A 22011-nucleotide genomic window follows, 5' to 3' on the forward strand; every position below is an offset into this window, starting at 1 on the left:
ACCATAAACTTGCTGTTCCTTGATTCAAGTGGAAAAACTCTCTTGTATCTTTTTTTAACATTTCTACTATTGAATCATCCAGGAATAAAGCGCGGTTAATTGTACTCCTAATACCCTTACTTACGACCCTGATATCCAAGTGTAGTTTTACAGCTGAATGATCTGAAAGGTGTGCTGGGTTGTGGGCTACCTTTCTCACCTCTGAGCATAAACTTTTATGTATTAAAAAAAAATCTATTCTAGATCTATGCCCATATTTTTTATTGTAAAATGTGAATCTATCTCCTTCGCCCCCTCTCCAGTGCCATATATCTACCAATCCTAAATCCTGCATGGCTTGTTTCACCTGTGCCCTCGTTTTAGGTGAGTTAACCATACCCCGGGGGGTTGACTTATCATGAGCAGGATCTAATAGTATATTTAAATCCCCACCTAATACCACTGGGTACCTGGCTAGAAGTAAAATATTGAATAATTCTTGAAATGGCATCGGATCATCTAGATTTGGCCCGTAGTAACCCGCCACTGTGACCCAGTAACCGCATAAACACACTTCTACCACTACCCATCTCCCCCTAGAGTCAACTTGCACCACTCCTACCTTAAGCCTTATGGATTTTTTAATCAGGACTGCCACACCTTTTATCGCGCTGGTTTGGGAAGAACATACGCTGAATGAAACCCAATTTAACCGTTTAAGCCAGCTCTCCCACTCATCTTGTTGAAGATGGGTTTCCTGCAATATAATGATCTCCTCCTCCACCAATCGTAAATATTCAAAAATCTTCCTCCTCCTACACAGCACCCTTAAACCGTTCACATTCCAAGAGAGAAATTTTAATCTTAAATTGCCATACTTAGACATTCCTGAAAGGAAGGAAAAGAAAAATCATGAACACAGAACCCCCCCTCCTATTTAAGCAAATTATGAGGACTTTCCTATATTTATCATTTTCAACCCACCTAACCCGTGCCGAACCCCTACACCCAGCGCCTCCCACACCCTCAGCCAACACCAACACCAACACACAACCAAACCCAAACTCCCCCCCCCCCAGGGGAACCCTCCCTATTTCTACTCGGATAACCATCCTGTTATCCTCAATTCGAACTCCCCGTCGGACGGGACTTTCCACTAGATCTTATTGAGACGCCTTAATCTGATCTTTTAATGCACTAACCTCCCCCGGATCTCTCATGTTATACATTTTATTCTTCCACATGATACGGAGAGCAGCCAGGAAACTTAATTGAACTGTAGCCCCAAGAGAGCGAAGCTCCCACATAAAGTTTCCCAATTCCCACTACCTATCTAACGTTGCTTTGGACTCATCTGATCTTATCCTGAAAGACCAATCCCCCTTGGAAAAAACACCAACTTTAAGGGCTTCAGACAAAATTATTTCCTTGATAGAGTATGTATTGAAGTTTATCAAAATCCTCCTAGGGTTTTTCCTTCCAGGATTTTTCTTGAACGGATCCCAATGGACTCTTTGAATATCCTCTTCCAGATTAAGCACTGCTATGTTTGGGATAACCTCCTTAATCAAAGCGATCACATAGCCCTTAATGTCTTCCCCTTCCATTCCCTCAGGGACTCCCAAAAGCCTAATATTGTTTCTCCTCATGTTGTTTTCCAATGTCTCTAGTTTATCCTGTAACATCTTTTCTCCACGTTTTAATTGTAAAATATCCTTGGATTGTGCTAACACCCGCTCCTCGTGGGCCTCCACCACAGCCTCCAGCTTATCCAACCGATATGTTAACAAGTTGATTTTGCTTTCCAAAACTTCACAGGCTTCCCGAATCCTAGTTTGATTATTTTCTGAGATCTCTAATTTTTCCCTAATCTCTTTAGTGAGGGAGATTAACAAAGCCTGTACATCCATACCGTAAGTCATTGATCCACTAGGAGGAATACCCTCTGCTTCTGACAAGGCTAGTGTAGTGGAAGAGCCCTTTCTCTGCCCTTCTAGTTCCTTGTCTAATGGATTTTGGGCCGAGCATACAGCTAGATTTAATGCCCCTAAATCGCCTAAAATCGGTTGAGCTTTTGCCATATCTTGCGGTGGAAGAGTTGTGGTCCGGAAATACCTTGTGATCAAAGATTTGCTTTTTCCTAGAGGCTCGATTTGACCTTCCCCCAGGGAGGGTGGGGGGAGCTCCAAGAGTGACACTGTATAATCAATCCCCCTTACAAAGCCCTCACCATGAGTCTCTGATCTGGAATTTGCTATAGCTGCTGCTACGGTCTCTGATGGGTGAGGCTGAGGCTTAAAACTCACAACCAGGGGGCCGGGCTTACCTTTCCTCACACCAACCAAGTCTTTAACTTCTGCCCGTACACCCCTGGGGCGACGTTTAATTGGAGACATACACTGTGAGGCTCCGACACTGTCGCAATCTCCTTTTACCCAACTCCCACTTAAATTTCTCCTAGTTGAAAACCCCAGAGTCTCCGGTAGACCCCCACGAAGAGAGCAGCGAGAGGTATAAGATCTCCCACGTCGCACACCCCTCACTGCCTCTGCCCAGATACTGGAGTTTGATGCCTGCTTCCAGGGCACCACCTCACCACCTCTCGCCGAAGCACTTGACCCCCCCTTCTTATTTGGCGTTTTTTTTATTTCCCGACCTAGGCCGGGAAGGACGATACAGAGGGGTTAAATTGCGATAATGAGGTAGCAAGATGTGTTTTTTTTGGCTCATCAGCCCACCATAATGTTTTCAAGCCCAACAGGCTGTAGCCGAGAGAAAAAAACTATTACCCAAAATCTTTGTGTCTATAACGTATTCGGCAAAAAAAAAAAAAAAAAAAAAAAGGGATTTATCGGTGACGCCCAGAAACAGTATACAAGATTTGAGAGTCCAAGCTCTAAAAAGCCCCTCCCAAGGGAAACCACTCTGTGCTAGACAGGGAAAAAAGAAAAAAGGGGGTGCACCTGCCAAAGTTGTTCTTACTCGCGTTTCCTCTTCTTCTCTAGAGTGCCAGAAAACACTTCGGGTAATATAAAGGGTCGCTTACTTTATGCAATTACGATGATATGCTGAGTTGTACAAAAGCATAATGTTAACCGACAAAGTCATGAACTGTCGCATCGCAGAGCACCTCCTGTGCATTTGTCTGATCAATAAAAAAATAATAACATTTTGAGAAAAAACCACTGTGGTTTCCCCCTTGACATCTACCACATGTCGCATCTCCCTTCCATGAAAACCCAGGTTCCGGGTTCCTAATATGTTGGAAATAAGGTGCACTAAATCTAAATAGCAAGCTAAATATTAATGTCACAATTCATATCATAACTTAGTAGCATTTTCAAACAGGCAATGGATATCTTGTCCAGGATATCAAGACTCATACATAACAGCAATAGTTCTCTCTGAGTAACAATGGTGAGTTCAAAAAGAATCTTATTGCAAAACTAATGTGTTTCACTTTGTCCTTTGCTGGCAAAATGTTGAACCGCCTGTTATATTTATAATACTCCATCAGATAAGTATTTAACTATGTATATTTTTGTGTGCATTCAAATGCAATGGGGAACATGGCGGCCAGTTAACGAACTGACCGTGAGCTCTCGTCGGACGGGAGACGCCGAGGACATGTGACACGTGACGCGTCGCGCCTGAGAGTCAGAACTCTCCGGCCGGCGCTCGAGAAAGTCGCTGTTGCTGTTCCGCTTTGCCTGAGGAATCCCCCGGAGAGCTGAGGTTGGAGGAGAAACGCCGGGGGAAGTCGGAGATACCTGTTTAACGCACTGCGCACTGTGTCTGAGAGCCGGCGCTTGGGTGAGCCGCTTGCCATAGTTGCAAGCCTCTCTTTAGCTGCCAGTTTTTCTTCTTTTTTTTGGTATTGAGAAAACATACTTGGTTGTTTTCTGGCATTACCGTTCAGGAACAGCAACATTTGAATGCGCCAACATCTTGTACTTTCCCAGCATGGTTTGCATTAGGGTAGGGAAACAAGTGAGGAAGTGAGGTGGCACTCTATGTTTATTCAGGGTGCCTTCCACCCTCTTTTAAAAACTCTTGCACAAGGGTGAGAAAGGGCTGTAGGGGGTTTTGTGCTTTCACTGCTGGCCCATGGGATTGTGACAGCCAGGAGCAACTAGAAGGAGAAACCCCATGATGCCCAAAAGGACCAAGGACTTTTCCAAATTGACCCTAGTACCAGTGGATCTCTCTAAGGGCCGGTGACACTGCCCCCTTAAATCCCATGAGGACGAGTTGATCTGGACTTCTGTGCCCAGAGACAAGGACCAGGAAGAAAGCTGATGCAGGGAGCCAGTGGAACTGCAAAGTAAACCGCTTTGGATGTCATGAGGCCTGCTGCAACTGATGACTAGAGCTCATCATCAGGAGCAAATTGAGAGAAACATTGTCTAAATCGACCCAACGTGGCCCGGACCATTGTATTTTTAAGACTGGCAATCTTTGATCCCTGTCAAGGTATGGAGCATGTGGGGCTCCACTCCAACATCCTTCAGTTACGCCTGAGGTACCAATAGGCCTGTATTATTTAGAGTGATGCCCCTTTATTTGGTGATGTGTTATCTGGTATAGGTGAAAAGTACTTGTGATTTTGGGGTTCATGAACCTTTAAGAGTCAAATGTGATTTCATAATGTGATCTAAGGTATTTTAAACCTGTATATCTTTAATGTGTAGTATTTAGAAGTGTGTGTGTATTAAATGTCATTTGTCTTTTCTAAAGAAAAAACACTGACTGGACAATCATTTATTGACTGTAAATTTTGCGTGCCAGTAAATCCTGATTACTTGCCAACACCACCTTTACTGAGTAGGTCTTTGATTGTTCTACGTCGCTACTCTGAGAGACTCAAGCACTACAAAGAGGTGTTCAATTCCCAGTAAGGGGAAATTGTGGACCCATTACTTGCATAGGCCTCACATCCTGCACAAAAATTAACCCAATTTCTTACACTCCTCATCTGTCATTACTGATACTGTGTGATAAAATCCCACCAGTATTGTGCATTTATGATTGAAACCCTATAGGAAATAACTGTGTGGACCCTATTCTAACAAGTGTAAACTGCAATGAGTTACCTACTCCATAGGGCTCAATATTTTATATTTATCACTTGCTCTACAAGTTGGTAAATGGGAGCAGGGAGCAGGTCCTGGATGGGGTACAAAGAGGTGGTTGAGAGTAGGGGTGGGCATAACTTGACTAATTCAGTGCAGCATAATCATGCAGAAAATTCTTGGAGATTACCCATAATTACACAAGAAGAGTACTTCTGTATTCATCGCAAAAACATCCTCTTGCATATAAAACAGGGCCTAAAATGCATTTTGTGAGTTAGCTGCCACTCGTACACACTAGGGGCCATATTTATGGATGGTTAGCATCACTTTAGAGCCATTTATTTTAGTGCTAAAACGGTGCTAACCTAAATCCATATTTATATATTAATGCTAGACATGTCTTGCGTCAAAATATAGGAGTTAGCACCATGTTTAGGATGTGTGAAACCACCTTGCGTCAATGAGATGCAAGATAGGCTTTCTCATTCTAAACACAAAGCTAACCCCTAGCACCATATTTATCTCCAGGTGCAGAAACAACCCGCAAGGAGGAGGCAGCCTAATTAAAGGTGCTAAGCCTGCTTAATGCCATTATTTAATGCCTAGGTCAGACCAGGCATTAGGGTGCACATAGGCCCATTTCCATGGTGTAACTCTATGGAATGGGAACAAAGATGCTCACCCCAAGCCTCAGGCACACCACCACCCACACCACAGGTACACTACAAGAGGGGGACCGCATCCCAGGTAAGTTCCGGTAAGTATCTATATATTTGTTTGTATGTGCCGTTGTGGGACCCCTGCCTGGTACAGGGTATGTTGGGCTTGCCTACGGGACATGAGTCCCCTGTGGTGGGCACTGGGGTGGAGATGATGACTCCTGTTTAACCTTAGACAGGAGTCATTTTGTGACTGCTTTGATGTGATAAAATGACACTAGGCTGGTTAGCAGCATATTTTTTGCCACTAACCAGCCAAACGTCATTCCAGACCCACCAGAGCTGTATTCCCTAATGCCATCCCTGACCAGCTACCGTCTTTTATTTAGGTGCTAGCCATTCCTTAGCGCCATCTTTTGTCATGTAATAAATATGGCGCAAAGATGGCTTTAAGGAATGGCGTTAGCAGGCATTAAAAAAAATAACTCAAAACTGCACTAGCGAAGTTTTGCATCATTGTTCATAAATATGGGCCTTTTTGTCATCTTGGCGTAGGATTTTGCTCCCCAAAATTACTCTTAATTATGGGAGCAGGAGTAGAGTCAAGAGTCTGAGTTAAAAAAACGTTATTCGGCTCAAATGGAAGCCATAAAAGCACAAATATAAAATACATACATAAAAATAATAAAACATAACTAAAACAGTTATGAAAACTCATCAAACTAGTTGTGAGTACCTAAAGATGCAAAAAGTGCCTAGATGAATTAAAATATGTAATATAGTCCATTTTCTCTTCTGGATAGTACTATACATAAAGTAATTGCCTATTTATTATACTTGCCAAACAGAGTTGTATACACATAAAATGACTAGGCACATTAAGACATACCGTATATTTAATTTACTCTTCGACCTAATGCTATACGTGACCCAAGTCTACCAAATAAGTTTTAAATGAGCTGAGTGAATATTACACCTCTCTAAAATAATATTGTAGGTTTTATACAGGGATATGCTTTCACTTTCTAACAATTCTCCTGTTTGTAACTACGAAGACAAGGAAGTGGTACACAGTATGACACACTATATCAGTTTGTAGCAACTGCAAATACTGCCTTTCCAATTTCGCATGCTTAGGCTTCGCAAAAGAGGTTTCAATATGCGGGTTCGTTGATCCCCATATAGGTCGCTAAAAATGAACAGGTGGATTTTTGACTGCTGTGCTAATGAATCGTCTGGACACAGGAGCAAATCTCTACTCTTATACACTTTTGAGGGGTAAGTTACTAGGAAATGCGCCAGGCCCAGCCCGAAACTAATAAGGTAAAACCTTTGGTTACATGATGTTTTAAGTACGTAGGGCTCAATGGCTGAAGTGGTTCTTAATGAGAGATGTAACTCAACTGACATCTTCTTAATTTCAGCCTCTCGTCTATTTTCTATTAGCAATATTTGCAATTCACCTTCCAACAAAACTCTATCGAATTGGATATTACTTATGGGCAATCAAACAAATCCCTTCTTCCGATTGCATGTAAAGTTTCGCCAACATGTGTTAGCCAATTAATTCAGCAAACCATGTCCAATTTGAAGCTATCAGTAATTACGGCTTGTGTCATGACTGCCTCTAGCCTAGACCATACTGACATCCACAACAAACTGGGTGCCAGCCTCAATGTGTCCCCCATGTATTGAAGTCCCATTTCCCCATCTGCTAATACAGCAGGGGCAGAATTCATCATGGACAGTCATCTACAAAGAAATCTGTCTTCACTGGCTTGCAATTGCGAATTATGGCCATACCATGCACCATAGGTTACAATCGGTACAGGTCTGGATTTATATATTGTGGACACTAACGATGCTGCAAATCTAAACAGGGAAGCTGTGGCTTGTTCATGCTGGATTCATTTCACATTCTGCACATACCTCCAAGTGATCTTATTATCAAACGGCAGATAGAAAGATATAAAAAGGAAGTCTCGCATTTAAGTGTATTCGTGTTAACATGAAAGTAAATAGGCCTAGTCTTAGGGCGTCCACAGGCCATGGCACATGATTTAGATGTATTTGTTGCAAGGCCCAGGTCAGACATAAATTTTACAAAGGTGTCTAGAAGTTTTTGGAGTCCCAGGCATGTTCTGGACATGAGGACACAGTCAGCTGCATACATCAGGACACGTAGTGAGCAGTCCCCTTCCCGGGGTGGGTCGGCTGCAGCCCCCACCAGATGGTCATCAAGGTCACTAATGTAAATACTAAACAGAAATGGAGCCAGCACACACCAACACAAGAAAAGCATTAGAATCAATGCCCTGCCACTTCCGTCATACTCCCCCGTTCCTTGTAAATTCATTCTGACTAGCCACTTCATGTGCCTTTGTGGCTAGACCTAGGCTGAGGCATAATGTCAGAGGGTTATCGTCACTAATGGGAGTTTTGAATATCTTGAAATTGTGCACTCTTCAAACCCAAGACTTACCAATCATAGACCCTGCCAGTAAATGTTGGTTGCATGAGATCGTTCTTGGCTGCATGGTCTACACTAAAGATCAAATCATGGAGCTTTATTAGCCTATTCAGTTTTTCACCACAGGGGGTTTGATTAAAATGCAAGAAATTACACAAATCCATGCCATTGCTCTCCTCCTGCAGACACGTTTGTCAGCAATCTGGCATAATCCTAAATTAAACTCCCCTGCCTTCCCACACAATAACAAAGTCCTCATTCAGACTTAGTAGCAAGGTATGGGTAGGAATTTGTACATTTTAGTGCAGAATATTTTTGTGAATAAAATGAATAAGTACCATCAGGGGAACCCCTTTCAGTGACAAGAATATAGGGCGTGATTACGACCTTGGTGGATGGGATACTACTCCACAAACGTGACGGATATCCCACCCACCATTTCACAGGTTCCATAGGATACAATGGAATTTGTAATATGGCAGACTGTATATCTGTCACGTTTGTGACGGAGTATCCCATCCTCCAGAGTTGTAATCAGGCCCATAATCTGAAAGAAGGCTGAGTCCTTAAGGGTTTTCACAATTTCACCTCCTGCTGTAGTACCTAGTAAGGTTAGGAGACTCCCACTATGATAGCCAGATGATGATGTTACTGCAGGTGTAAACACTGAGGAGAAGCCACTGATATGTATGTTCATCTGAGACCATATCTCCTGCAGAAAATAATATTTTGGTTTGTAATCACTGCCGCCCAGGATTTATCCTCTAGTTGATTGCTCAGCCCAGAAATATTCCAGAAGATGAAGCTGAAATCTGGAGCCATCGATTGGATCAGAGGACTGCAAGAAAGATCAGTCTCATTGTTGATATTGGCGGGATTTGACAGAAAGGTAAAAGTCAGGGTTTAAGGCCTCAATTCTAATTGGGGTTCACATTGGGGCAGAAAATTATGACATCCTCGGGCATGTTAATGTCCTTATAATGGCATTACAAGTACTGCCCCCCCCCCGGCATCCTGCAGTCAGTCTACCTCTTCAAGAGCACTATAGCAGTATGAGGTTGGAATATGAAAGTTCCTACTGTTCCCTGCACAACAACTAAGTCTGGAATGGAAATTAACATTTCTGGACCTATAGAAGGATTTGAAAGGGACAGGAGTAATGCCTTGTGGAAGCCTTTGGACACCAGACAGTCTATTTAAGATAAACCCCCACCAGATTCATATCATGAAAGTTTATAACAATGCAGTCGCTTGAACCACTTTTCGGAGTCTTGCCCACTGTACTCTCCATACTCCTATTATATTGGTTGACTTTCCACACTAATGCACCTCATCATAGAGCTGAGCCAGTAAACCACCTTATTCCTCAGCTGATCATCCATTTCAGTTTGAGTAGGTTGCAGGGGAGGGGTATTTTTTTAATATCACAACATACAGTGTGGAGGCTGGCAGCAAATGAAGTGATTGAGAGTTTTGTCTGCTGCCTGCATGTGCCCCAAGGGCACGGCCAGCCGTAAAATTCCTTCCTGTAGGGTGCCTATCCATGTTAGCTACGCCCTTCTGAGGTGTAGAACCTTATAATATCTTAGATGATTGATTGAGTATCATACTGTCTGCCACAGGCTCCTTAGGGCTTGCAGGATGAGTTGCAGGTAAGTGATTGCATCCAGCTGATGTGATTGTTGTTGTGCAATAGGCTTGGTTAGAGGAGGTACATTCTTTTGTGCATGTTCCGTTAGTTCTTTCATGGACTTATCAATACTCTCAACCATGTTTAAGACAAAGGCCAGTAACTTGACAAGAACTTCTCCTAATAGCCTAACAATATTGACTACATTTTCATTATCCAGCGATTTTGGTGGAATTTGATAAGATTTTTTAGGGGCATGCCCACCCCTGCTGGCTTTGACATATATCTTTTATCTTCAATGTGCATGGTCTTAGGCTCAGTAGTCAACTGCATGCTTCTCTTTTTCCTTTTACTTGGTGGGGGACCAGTAGCATCAATTGGTGAGGGCTTGCAATGTAAGGAAGATAATCTATGATCACAGGATCAATATCAGAATCTCCCACATACATGCAGGGATTACATATACCTTGACCGTGTGCGTTTGTGCCCCCTGCTACTGATCAAGTGCTCCCAGGTCTTCCAACCTCTTTAGCTGCTTTGAGATTAAGCTCTTAGCTAGTGATAAGGAATAATGACATCCTGGTTTTCCCAGTCTCTCTTCCACACACGTAATTGCAGGATTTTCACAGACATGGCTGTAGTAATATAATTTGTTATTGACCCAGCTCCTTGGTAATCCTTTGAGTTGCTATCATGGTGCTTGCTTTCAGCTTACCCATTGTTGAGGTGAAATGGTAAGTACACTTCTTTAGGTTATAGTTTTGTTGATAGGATTGAAATGTCCACGGCAAGAGGGGTGGCCTAGCCCAGCCTCCTCTGGGCTCTGAATGGTGCGTACAGGCCCGCTCCTTGGCCCAGGTTTCACCCGGGCACCACCCACATGCGGCCCACGTAGTGGTTGTCAGCGACGCACTTAATAGCACCCAGCAAAGTCAAAGTCCACACAGGTGCGATGATCAAGGGCCTACTCCTTGATGCTAAGGACTCTGGGACAGGTAGTCCCAACAAAGTCTCAGTAGCTGGGGGTCTCATGCAGCGGGTGTCACCGCCACACTTTATAGCACTCAGCAAAGTCAAAGTCCACAAAGGTGCGATGACCAGGGGATCAGGTAGTTCCACCAAAGTCTCAGCAACCACGCAACCCAGGAGCAGGAATAATCCCTTTATTATTGGTAATACTGCATCAAAGATTAATGCAGAATTACCTAATTTATTCCAATTACTTCATCATAATTGAAATTCCACCCAGGCCTAGCTGAGAGGCTAAATAGATGGGAAAGGAGGTGCCCTGATGGGGGTAGCATGTACCTTGGTCATATATTGGCAGGACATTTGGATACACCTTCTCAGCGCAAGTCGCACTGTACCATAACATTGTTTTCCACAGGAGTAAAGAGGTATGACTATGTCATTCACTCTGGCTATTTCAATGTGAAAATCTCTAAGCTAGATTCTGTTCGCAAAAGGAACTTGTTCATTTGATAGTGGTTGGGACATTACCTTAACCATGTTAGGGCCAAACAATAAAATATTTGTGGACATGGTAATATAATATCTGATTATGAATTTCTTCTGCAAGTACGTCTTAAAGTAGCTAGAAGATTAGGGGTCTCATTACAAAGCTGGTGGTCTTGAGACCCTGGCAGTCTTCCAGGGTACCACCATCACCGCCGGAATCCATGATCCTGACCTGCTGACGGTGGCGGAGACCTCATTCTCCGGCAGCGTTTTCATGTTGGTTTTACTTCCATGAAAAGGCTGGCGGATAACAGGGGCAGAGGGCAACGGGGGGACCCTGCACTGCCCATTCACTTGGCATGGGCAGTGCAGGCCCCCCCCTACCCAGCACCCTCACAATGTTCAACATTGCGAGGGGGGTGGAGCATCCTGCAGGAGACAGCATTGCCGCCAGCTCTATTACGAGCCGGAGACAATGCTGCCTCCTGTTTCCCACTAGGCTGAGGGAAACACCTAATAGGTCACTATGGCAGTGGCCACCCTGTTGGGAGTTTGGCAGATGGGCTTTCCTGTCCCCCAGACTCAAAATGAGGCCCTTAGTCACAAGAGGCAAATGTAAACCTAGTTACTTGTTACAGCTGGCATGGTACCTTAATTAGTATTGACTGTGAGTGGGTGAGGAGCTGCTCAGATATGAGAAAAGGGGATCCACCTCTGACTCGGGTGATAATCTTAATTGGTTTGAATAAGTGAGGTCAATATAGAAAGAATCTCAATATATTTAAGAAAAATTTCTTTATCAACAACTAGAAAGGTATATTAGATAAAAAGAACTCCTAACATACAAAAATATTTGAAAGGTCGGTGGCCTCCTGTTCAACTGAAAATAAGCTCTTCGACCAAGCATCAAAATTACTGGTGATGAGTGGGTCAATTACGTCTGGTCGCTGTAATCCAGGGACATTCAGAATGGAACATGCATATTCTTAGGGCCATATTTATACTCCGTTTGCGCCGGATTTGCGTAGTTTTTTTGACGCAAATTAGACGCAAAACAAACTCCATATTTATACTCTGGCGTTAGACGCGTCTAGCGCCAAAGTTCATGGAGTTTGTGTCATTTTTTTGCGTGGACACCTACTTTGCGTTAATGATATGCAAGGTAGGCGTTCCCTTCTAAAAAATGACTCCGAGGCATGTGCGCCGTATTTACACTCCCGGGCAAAAATGACGCCCGGGAGTGGGTGGGTCAAAAAAAATGACATCCAGCCGCTTTTGCGTCGTTTTTTAGTGCCTGGTCAGGGCAGGCGTTAAGGGACCTGTGGGCTCGGAATGAGCCCAGAGGTGCCCTCCCATGCCCCCAGGGACACCCCCTGCCACCCTTGCCCATCCCAGGAGGACGCCCAAGGATGGAGGGACCCATCCCAGGGAACTTAAGGTAAGTTCAGGTAAGTATTATTATTATTATTTTTTGTGGCATAGGGGGGCCTGATTTGTGCCCCCCTACATGCCACTATGCCCAATGACCATGCCCATGGGACATAAGTCCCCTGGGCATGGCCATTGGGCAAGGGGGCATGACTCCTGTCTTTGCTAAGACAGGAGTCATTTCAATGGGGGTTGGGAGTAAAAAAAATGGCGCAAATCGGGTTGAGGTGAAAATTTTGCCTCAGCCTGACCTGCCCCATTTTTTGACGCCCAAGCTCCATATTCCCCTACGCCGGCGCTGCCTGGTGTAAGTCATTTTTTTTGACGCACACCAGGCAGCTCCGCCGGCTAACGTCATTGAATAAATACGGCGCCCGCATGGCGCTTCAGAATGGCGTTAGCCGGCATTAGATTTTTTGACGCACAACTGCATTGGCGCAGTTGTGCGTCGAAAAGTATAAATATGGCCCTTAGTTTCTGAAACATGGGCTACGGAGTCCACCATTGACCAGGAAATCAAAGTATCAATAAAAAAGGCACCAAATGCTCGAGCCCAGATAAGCAGCCCAAAAATATGCTAAAAAATAATCCTTATTTAAATGCAAATTATACCTTCCATTTGAAAGAGTGGAGTTTCAGTGCCTCTTTCTGAAAAAGGTAATACAAAAAATGAATACCAGCTTTTATCTATGCTATTCCCCCAGGAAAGCTTCTTTCAATGATCATAGTAAATGAATTACAGCCATGAATTGAGATTAATAATATACTGCCATCCATTCAAATTGGTTTCTGACAGGGATTGTTGAGGAATGCACATTGCACGGGCAGTAGCCCTTGTGTTCAATGTGTCTGTAATGCCTAAATCTAAGCCACTGCATTATGCATTTTTTGTTATATTTAAAATCCTTGATCATCTCAATCACCGAGTATTGCAGAAGAAATTATCTGGTCTTGGTGTAGTGGCTTATTTTGTGTTCTGGATAATCTTTGCATCAACTCTTATGTTGGTGTACAGTGCTGCCTCTTTTACTGGTAACCTACAGCTCCTGACCAATTTACGTCTACAACAAGGCTACATGCCTGTTTCTTCAACCTTTTTAACTTGAAGCCTGTCCCTCCATCCTTTTGTAAACTATCTCTGAATGATTTTGAGTCTGTTATAATCCTCAAACCATTTCATCATCACAGCTGGCCAATCTACTTTGGCAATATGTGTTTGTTCTACAACCAGACTGTTTTCGCAGTCCAAAGACTCTTAAATTCCCCAACTATTTATGCCGAAAGAACACTTTAAAGATCAGTCAAGTGAACTATCAAATATTGGTCTTTAATATAAGTAATGACACGGGAAACTGTAAGCAAAGCCTCATTAAGCTGATAAGTACCCTAATGTTATATTTGATGGTAAATTGAATTGGGTACCTTTTCTTTAAAATGTGTTCCCTGATTACAATTTCAAAGTGCTGCATTGCTTTAATATTTTGAAAGGCTGCGTTTTTATGATGTTTTGGGCACTGCCCCCCATGCAAAAGTGATCTGCGTAAAGCCAGAGTTTGCCTGATGGTCTTGACCAAATTGGGGAGCCATTAGAAAGGTTTGGCAGACAAGATACTCCATCACGTTTTTGACACAGAACCCTGGCTGTCACTTTGAATACAGACCTTAGTCCCTCCCTTCATAGCATTTGTATGTTCTTAATGCAAAATGCAATTTTGTTAGATGCAAAATTCACAGATATTTTTTTTTCTGAAGACAATAGATTTGTATCTGTGTGATGGGGCATGTCTTATTTTGCCCTCCTAGTACTCCCATCCTTTTCTGTAGGAATAAGAAAATCCAGCACTCCTTAAACATTCAATTAATTTGCATTGCTGGTTCTCTAAATACTGACCTTGTGGCTAAATTTCCAGGTTGCACACAAGATTATTATATCTTTCCACATTGTTTCCTATACAGCTGAGTGACAACAGGAGAATCTGGGGATAACTTTCTATTAGATACTACTACTCTTTGAATGTTAATTTGACGAAATCTATACTATATAGTTATGGTTTTAATTGTATTTTTCATGTGCGTTAGGTGACAATGCTTATGCACCACACACAGAGTTTGACCCCATAGGGTAGAAGCCTCAACACCATTATAATATTGCCCACATATAAAACAAACCTTTGACCAGCTTAAGGTGAGGTTTTGTAGCAATGATAAGAGTGGTTGAGCCCTTTAGTATTCACTTTGAATGGCATGCAAGATGGTTCCGGCGTGCTATCCTGCAAAATATAGCTACATGTCAGGGACTTCTAATGCAGCCAGAACTGGACAGCTCAAATGCAGAAGAGTACTACTCCAAACAAATCCCAAGATGATGAAAAACAGCAGCTAATGGAAGGAAGAGATGTGGTTACATTACTAATAATTATTCTTCAGGTAAGTGTATTAGAAAAAACATGCAATGTATGAAGGCAATACAACTTTATATCTTGATATCTTATCTTCCTTATACATGTGGACCCTTTTTTGTAGTAATACATTTATATTTTTATTACTTTATTCCTAATGTAGAATAAAAATCCTTCAACTCTCTCCAGTGCATTACTCTGCATCTAATTCTACCTCTTTCAAAATATGCTCTACCTCCATTCTCTGCATTCTCTGATTCATTCTAAACCTCATTCTACAACTATGATCACCTAAATATCCATTTCTTGATTCTTCCTTCACATATCTCTCCTTTGAATCATCCCAGAACTCATTTTACTACTATGTTCTCCCTAATACCTTCCTAGACTCTTCGCTCCTCCACCCCTCCTTTGACATATCCCAAACCCTTTTTTCTTCTATGATCTCCCAAACAACATTTTCTAGACCCTTCCGTCCTCTATACCTCCATTTTTCCCATTTCATCAAAGTAACAGACTCACATGTCCACTATTCAAATTAGCAACTTATATTTCCTTATACTAATCCACCACTAATATTATTTTTGGCTTCTGGAGCAACGTGCTACTTGCAGAAAAGTGCTTCAATGCCTTATCAGTGATACATAAATACAATTAAGCTATATAAATACAATTACAACTATGATACAATTATAATATCCAATATGCAATGTCTCTTTCTTTGATTAGTGTGAGTAGGACTCTATATTATCCATATTGTGATTATCATGTTCCTCTGTGATGTTGTCTTTTATCTCTATATCTAAAATGTGAAATAAATATCATTTAATTGCAGTAGTTTTATTATACCACATAAGAAGATGTGTAGAAGTTAAGGCATTTTGTTTATGCATAATTGACAATTTGTTATTTATTTTCAGGATCATGCTACTAAAGATTGAAAGAAATCTAAATTTGACATGCTCTACCTTATAATTAAGGATTCCTGTTCTCTGGATGTACTGATTGTTACAGATAAATACAGGCAAAAACATTATTTTCCTTCTTGTATTTACTTTTAAATGCTGATAAAAACTGACCTGCTGCACTGGACATGCCTGTAAAAGCAACTGGACCTGCTAGAATCCTGCCCTGCTGTCGGAGGAGAAAGAGTGGACTTTCACCCTCTATCTCAGGCTGAATTGACTCCCAGGTTAGCTGACTGATTTCCCATTCAGAGCTTCAGGGATACAGAAAGCTACAGAAGTCTCCCTGAAACTGACAGGTGACCTTCTATACTGGACCTGCCTGGACCTATAACCATACCTGTCTGAGCCCAGCTGGCCTCTGCTAGAGTGAGTTACTAATCCCCAAGCAGTGCCTCACAGATCTTGGACCCTTGATGTGGTATCAGTTGAGCTCCTACTAAAAGAAAAGGAGAAATTCTAAGTTTTGGGCTCTTTGCGTCTGCCAATTGGCTGTTTGCACCAAAACCTTGCCGGCCATGTTGAAAACCAATGCAAAGCTCCGGTGAACCCGACTCTTTGCAACGGATTGATGGCCAGGGACGAGAGGCAATGCAATATCTGCACTTCGTGCTACAGCATCAACAGGCTGCAATGACTGCCAAAGTGTGACTTTAGCAACAACCCTCCACGACACCCTAGAGGATCTTGATGCTTCAGAGACAACTATCTGTGATGCTCTCCCTGCTCCTTGCAGCCTGCTTCACTCCGAGTAGAATGCTTTGCTCTAGGCTTTAGAAGGAAACTTTTTCAGCAGAGTAACCAGGTCCCTGTATCTGGCCCATGCTCAATGACAGTTGGCTTGAACTTGTGACTTTCACTCAGTCTTGCACAACCCGATAACCACAAATGGTACTTTGTGCTTTTAGGTGCTACAGTAAGCTTAAATCTTTGAAGTTGCATATCTCTGGTTCTACTGATTGTTTTTTTTGTTGTAATGTCAAATAATATATCACATTTACTCTGTTTTTCTAAATTAGTGCAGGATTTTTCTTGTGCTGTTTTATCACTTTATTACAGTTTGTTTCATGCATAAATACTTTACCCAGTGCATCTTAGCCTGAGTGCTTTTGTATCAAGTTACCAGAAAGATCAGCACAGAGTATTTCAGTGTTTTGTGTGGTTCACCCTGACAAGGATTGTGGCTACTGGTTGTTGTTGAGAAGGCCTCACACCTCCCTGAACCAACAACCCACTTTCTCACAATGACAAATTACAATTCAGTAAAACGAAGAGTAGTACATCTGGCCCTTTGTGTTTTCACAGAAACATGTTATTCAAAAAGCTCAGCTGGTAAAGCAGCACTTAAATTATGCAGATAATCTGTTCAACCATAGCAAAGAGAATCAAAAACACAAGTACAATGACTTCATCTCATCTTGCTTTTTCATCATCGGAAAGGGATAGTTATATGCCCCCTCACATTTATTCAGTGATTTATCTTACATAAAATGAGTTCCGAATATTTTTATCACCACACATGTTAGGTTTTACAGTATTTTCGCTCTTCCATAGGATAGGTCAGTAAAAACAGAACACTTTAAAGTGTGCATTTCACAGATCTCAGACAATCTATCATATCACAAATGTTCATCTAAATTGGTATCACTGTGCCTCCAGCAGCAGTCAATGGTGACTAAGTATCGTACACACCAGCTTGTATACAGGACTGCACAAATATCTAAAATAAGGCAGATCTGCCATAGAGATGATTACCAAACTGATCACAACAACACTCCTTACTAATAAACAACACTCATAAGAATAACATACATTACAATAGACACAAATAGCACACATGTAACATAGAGTATATATGCCATGTACGGCATGATGAATGATTTTCAGATCTCAGGCCAGTCACTGTTTTGAGTAGGACAGGGTTACAACTTGGGAATGAATGTGTGCTGTTATGGATATACTAATCCATCACACTGGTTAAAGAATAATTTGATATGATTTGCAGAATTATCTCTGTTAGAAATGGCGTCTTTGGTTGGCAGTCAGGTAACCCGCTGTCCAAGCAAGGACCCTCACTCTAGTCAGGGTAAAGGAGAATCACCCTCAGGTAACCCCTGCTCATGCCCTTGGTAGCTTGGCACGAGCAGGCAGGCTTAATTTCAGAACTAATATGTAAAGTATTTGTACCAACACACGCAGTAACTCAGTGAAAACACTACAAAATGACACAATACAGGTTTAGAGAAATAGGTAATATGTATCTAAACAAAACAAGACCAAAGCAACAGAAATCCAACATACACAATTCAAGTTATGAATTTAAAAAGAAAAAGAATCTTAATCCGCCCATCTGTCGAACTGACCCAGACAGGGAATCCACACACAAGCAGAGTCACAGAATGGTTTAAGCAAGAAAATGCCTACTTTCTAAAAGTGGCATTTTCAAACATGCAATCTAAAAACAAACTTTATTAAAAGATGTATTTTTAAATTGGGAGTTCAGAGACCATAAACTCCAAATTTGTATCTGCTCCCAAAGGGAATCTGCACTTTAATAATATTTAAAGGTAGGCCCCATGTTAACCTATGAGAGAGATAGGCCTTGCAACAGTTAAGACCGAATTTGGCAGTACTTCACTGTCAGGACATGTAAAACAAATAAGTAAATGTCCCACCTTTAACATACACTGCACCCTGCCCATGAGGCTACCTAGGGCCTACCTTTGGGGGGCATTACATATATAAAAAGGGAAGGGTTAGGCCCTGCAAGTGGGTACACTTGCCAAGTCGAATTGGCAGTTTAAAACTGCACACACAGACACTGCAGTGGCAATTCTGAGCCATGTTTACAGGGCTACTAATCTGGGTGGCACAACCAGTGATGCAGGCCCACTAGTAGCATTTGATTTACAGGCCCTGGGCACCTCAAGTGCACTTTACTAGGGACTTACTAGTGAACCAAATATGCCAATCATGAAAAGTAAATTACACATATGTTTTACATGGGAGCACTTGCACTTTAGCACTGGATAGCAGTGGTAAAATGCCCAGAGTAACAAAAACAGCAAAAACAGAGTCCAGCATACATCAACAACCTGGGAACCAAAATGTTAGGGGAGACCGCACCAAGAATGCCAAGTCTAACAATATCCTTTTAATATTAACCCTTTTGCTGAATCACTTTCAAAAATATACTTTATGAAAGATTTCTTCAAGTTGCCCTTGTGACGTGTGTATATTTATTGAAACACGTCATAAGGGCGACTTGGAGACACCCTTTCATGATGCATATTTGCAGAAGTGCGACATCAATAATTTTGAGTGCCTCCCTATCCTTAAGCCCTTTTTTCATCCGTTGAACGTGTGACAATCTCCAGGTCAATGAAAGTGCTTGGAATGAAGTTCCTGTTGCACAACCATTGTGGCAAAGGCAATGTCTAAATGAGGTTACCTGGTGCTTATTTCTGGGACACCTCCTTAATATATCTGTGATTTCATGAGTGATGCCACATATATTGGATGGATTGGGAAGCAATTATTTGCCCCTCACAAGATCTTCACGGGATTCGGTGGGTAGGTGGGGCTACAAAAGTGGCAAATGACACCCATCACAGACCCCCAACCCTTCCTAGCCACATGTAATTTTCATGGCCATATGGAGTGAGAAATGTAGGAGAGGGCATGAGAAGCACACCTGTATTTACTCTGTCACTAATAAAACAGACCCTTCAGGTAATTTACAAAATCAGCATGTATCAGGAGAATCTCCTATGCTCCACTTCTGCCGCTGATGGATGGGTCATGTATGTGGGTTCTCTATTCACAGTGGAGGTCCATGAGGTGCTCTCCTCTCTATCCTGCATATGAAAGAGGTTAAATTCTGAAGAACGGTGAGCAATGGGTTGCTCATTTATCGATTCAGGGTGGATGTTATAGAGGCCCTTCAAGCATGTTTTTCATATCTCACTTTTATTTCCCACTGTTGCCTGCTCAGGTGCAGCAACTTAGAGCAAGATCAGAGCAACATTTGGGTCACTTATGCATGATATACACATACTTTTCACATTGCAATCCAAACATCTTCGTATTTAAGGCTCCTCCATATTGTAGAATGTTACCCGTACACTACTGTGATCTTGGTCTTGCCAGGGGTATGACGCACTATATACATGCATCAACTATCCAATACAATGGCAAAGGTCTTTGTACATTTTCCTAATCAATGAGGCTGATGGTATGGGTGTATATCATTTTGATGCCTGGAAAGAAATGTTGCCATAATTTCACTTTGTTGGAGCAAGACTTGGTTGAAAATCTGGGTTGTGAACTTGTGGGTTGCTTGGTCCTTATCTTTGAACTGGTTGTTTGATTGTTGATCTGCCAAGACATGTTCATTCTGGAACGTAAGACAATAGAAAGAGTGCTTCAATGTGTATTTCACAATGCAGACCCGCAGTAATAAGTAGCCTTGTGATCTGAGGCTTGCTGTTGCATGCAGGGAGAATGGAAACTTGAATTTCTCACCATCACTTTCTAAGCATTCTGTAAAAGAATGAACTATGTTAGCGAAGCAATATGCACTTAGGTGCCATAAAAGATGACACTACAAAGGGATCATTTTAGGGACGAAATGTAAACAAGACTGCTATAAGTTAATTGTCATGGCTTTTATTTTCAGTTAAAACAAATGTGGAATTTCATTCAATAAAAGCTACAGGTTCTGATCCTGATCTTTTCCAGCATATTTAGATTCCCAAAATGCGGTAAAATCATATATTATTCAGGCTGGAATTGTCTGAAGCACCTTTTACTGTGTGGATAAGGACATTTTTAAAAACAATCTTACAATTTCGTGATTTCTATTATCTACCGCGATCTGGAAAGTGTATTTCAGATGTTAGCTGGTGGTGAGCCAGCAAAAAATACAAACTACCTATAAACTGTTACAAACATCTGCAAATTGAAGTTTAAGTATTTTATGAGGATTATTTTTCAAAGCACCGCCATACAAACCCGTCTGATTAACTAGAACCTTTCCATTGTGTACACTAAATGGTGCCTGCCAGGTATTTGACTGCAAGCTCAGATCTGCACCTGCGTCTTACAATAGCACATCTACTATTAAACGCGATTAACTACCTGACACTAAGGAACGTGTAGGTCTTGCTGTTTTCGTATTGTTCTCTTCCTTTTATGGGTAGCGACTAAGCTGCTTAGCAACATTATGACAGGAGCTGAAAGATAACGTTCAAAGAAAAACAAGCATTGTCAAAGGCCACAGATCTGATTTATGAGTGCTTCTTCATTTAATATTTGCATGTGTAGCTGCCTGCGTGGGTGACAATGGGGCTATGTGAATGATGTACTACTGTTGGATATTGCATAGATGAGTGAACACATTAGAAAATGGATGAATAAAAGGGTGGATGAACGGGCAGACGAAAATGATGGGTTGGTGGATGGATGGATGGATTAGACAGACGTGTGAAAGGAACAGTGATTGGAGGAATGGACAGATAGATGAGTGGGCGAGTGTCAAAATGGATAAAGGTTTCAAAGACAGTGTGGAGGTCAAGGGTATGGTGGTGAGGCGGTTGCATTCACGGCAATAGTGTGGGAGAAGGAGCTCTCTATGTGGTGGGTGGATTACATACAGTGAGTGAGTTCAGAGAAGAATAACTGCATGGAAAGGTAGTTGCAGAGCGAGTGAATAGTTTAGTGCATGAGTTCGTGAATGGATTACAAGTGCATGGATAGTGTGTGTGATCAAGGGCACTGTGTGGGAAACAGTGAGATCCTGGATGAATAATCATTGTATGGCATAGCGGTATGAGTATATTGCTTAGAGCAGTGTATGTGTGAGTGATAGAGTGCTTGGGTAAAGAGCGAATGCATTGATGATGTATGTAGAGTGTCAGGCCCATATTTATACTTTTTTAGCGCCGCAT

Source organism: Pleurodeles waltl, chromosome 6 (assembly GCF_031143425.1).
Source record: "Pleurodeles waltl isolate 20211129_DDA chromosome 6, aPleWal1.hap1.20221129, whole genome shotgun sequence".
Classification (NCBI taxonomy): Eukaryota; Metazoa; Chordata; class Amphibia; order Caudata; family Salamandridae; genus Pleurodeles; species Pleurodeles waltl.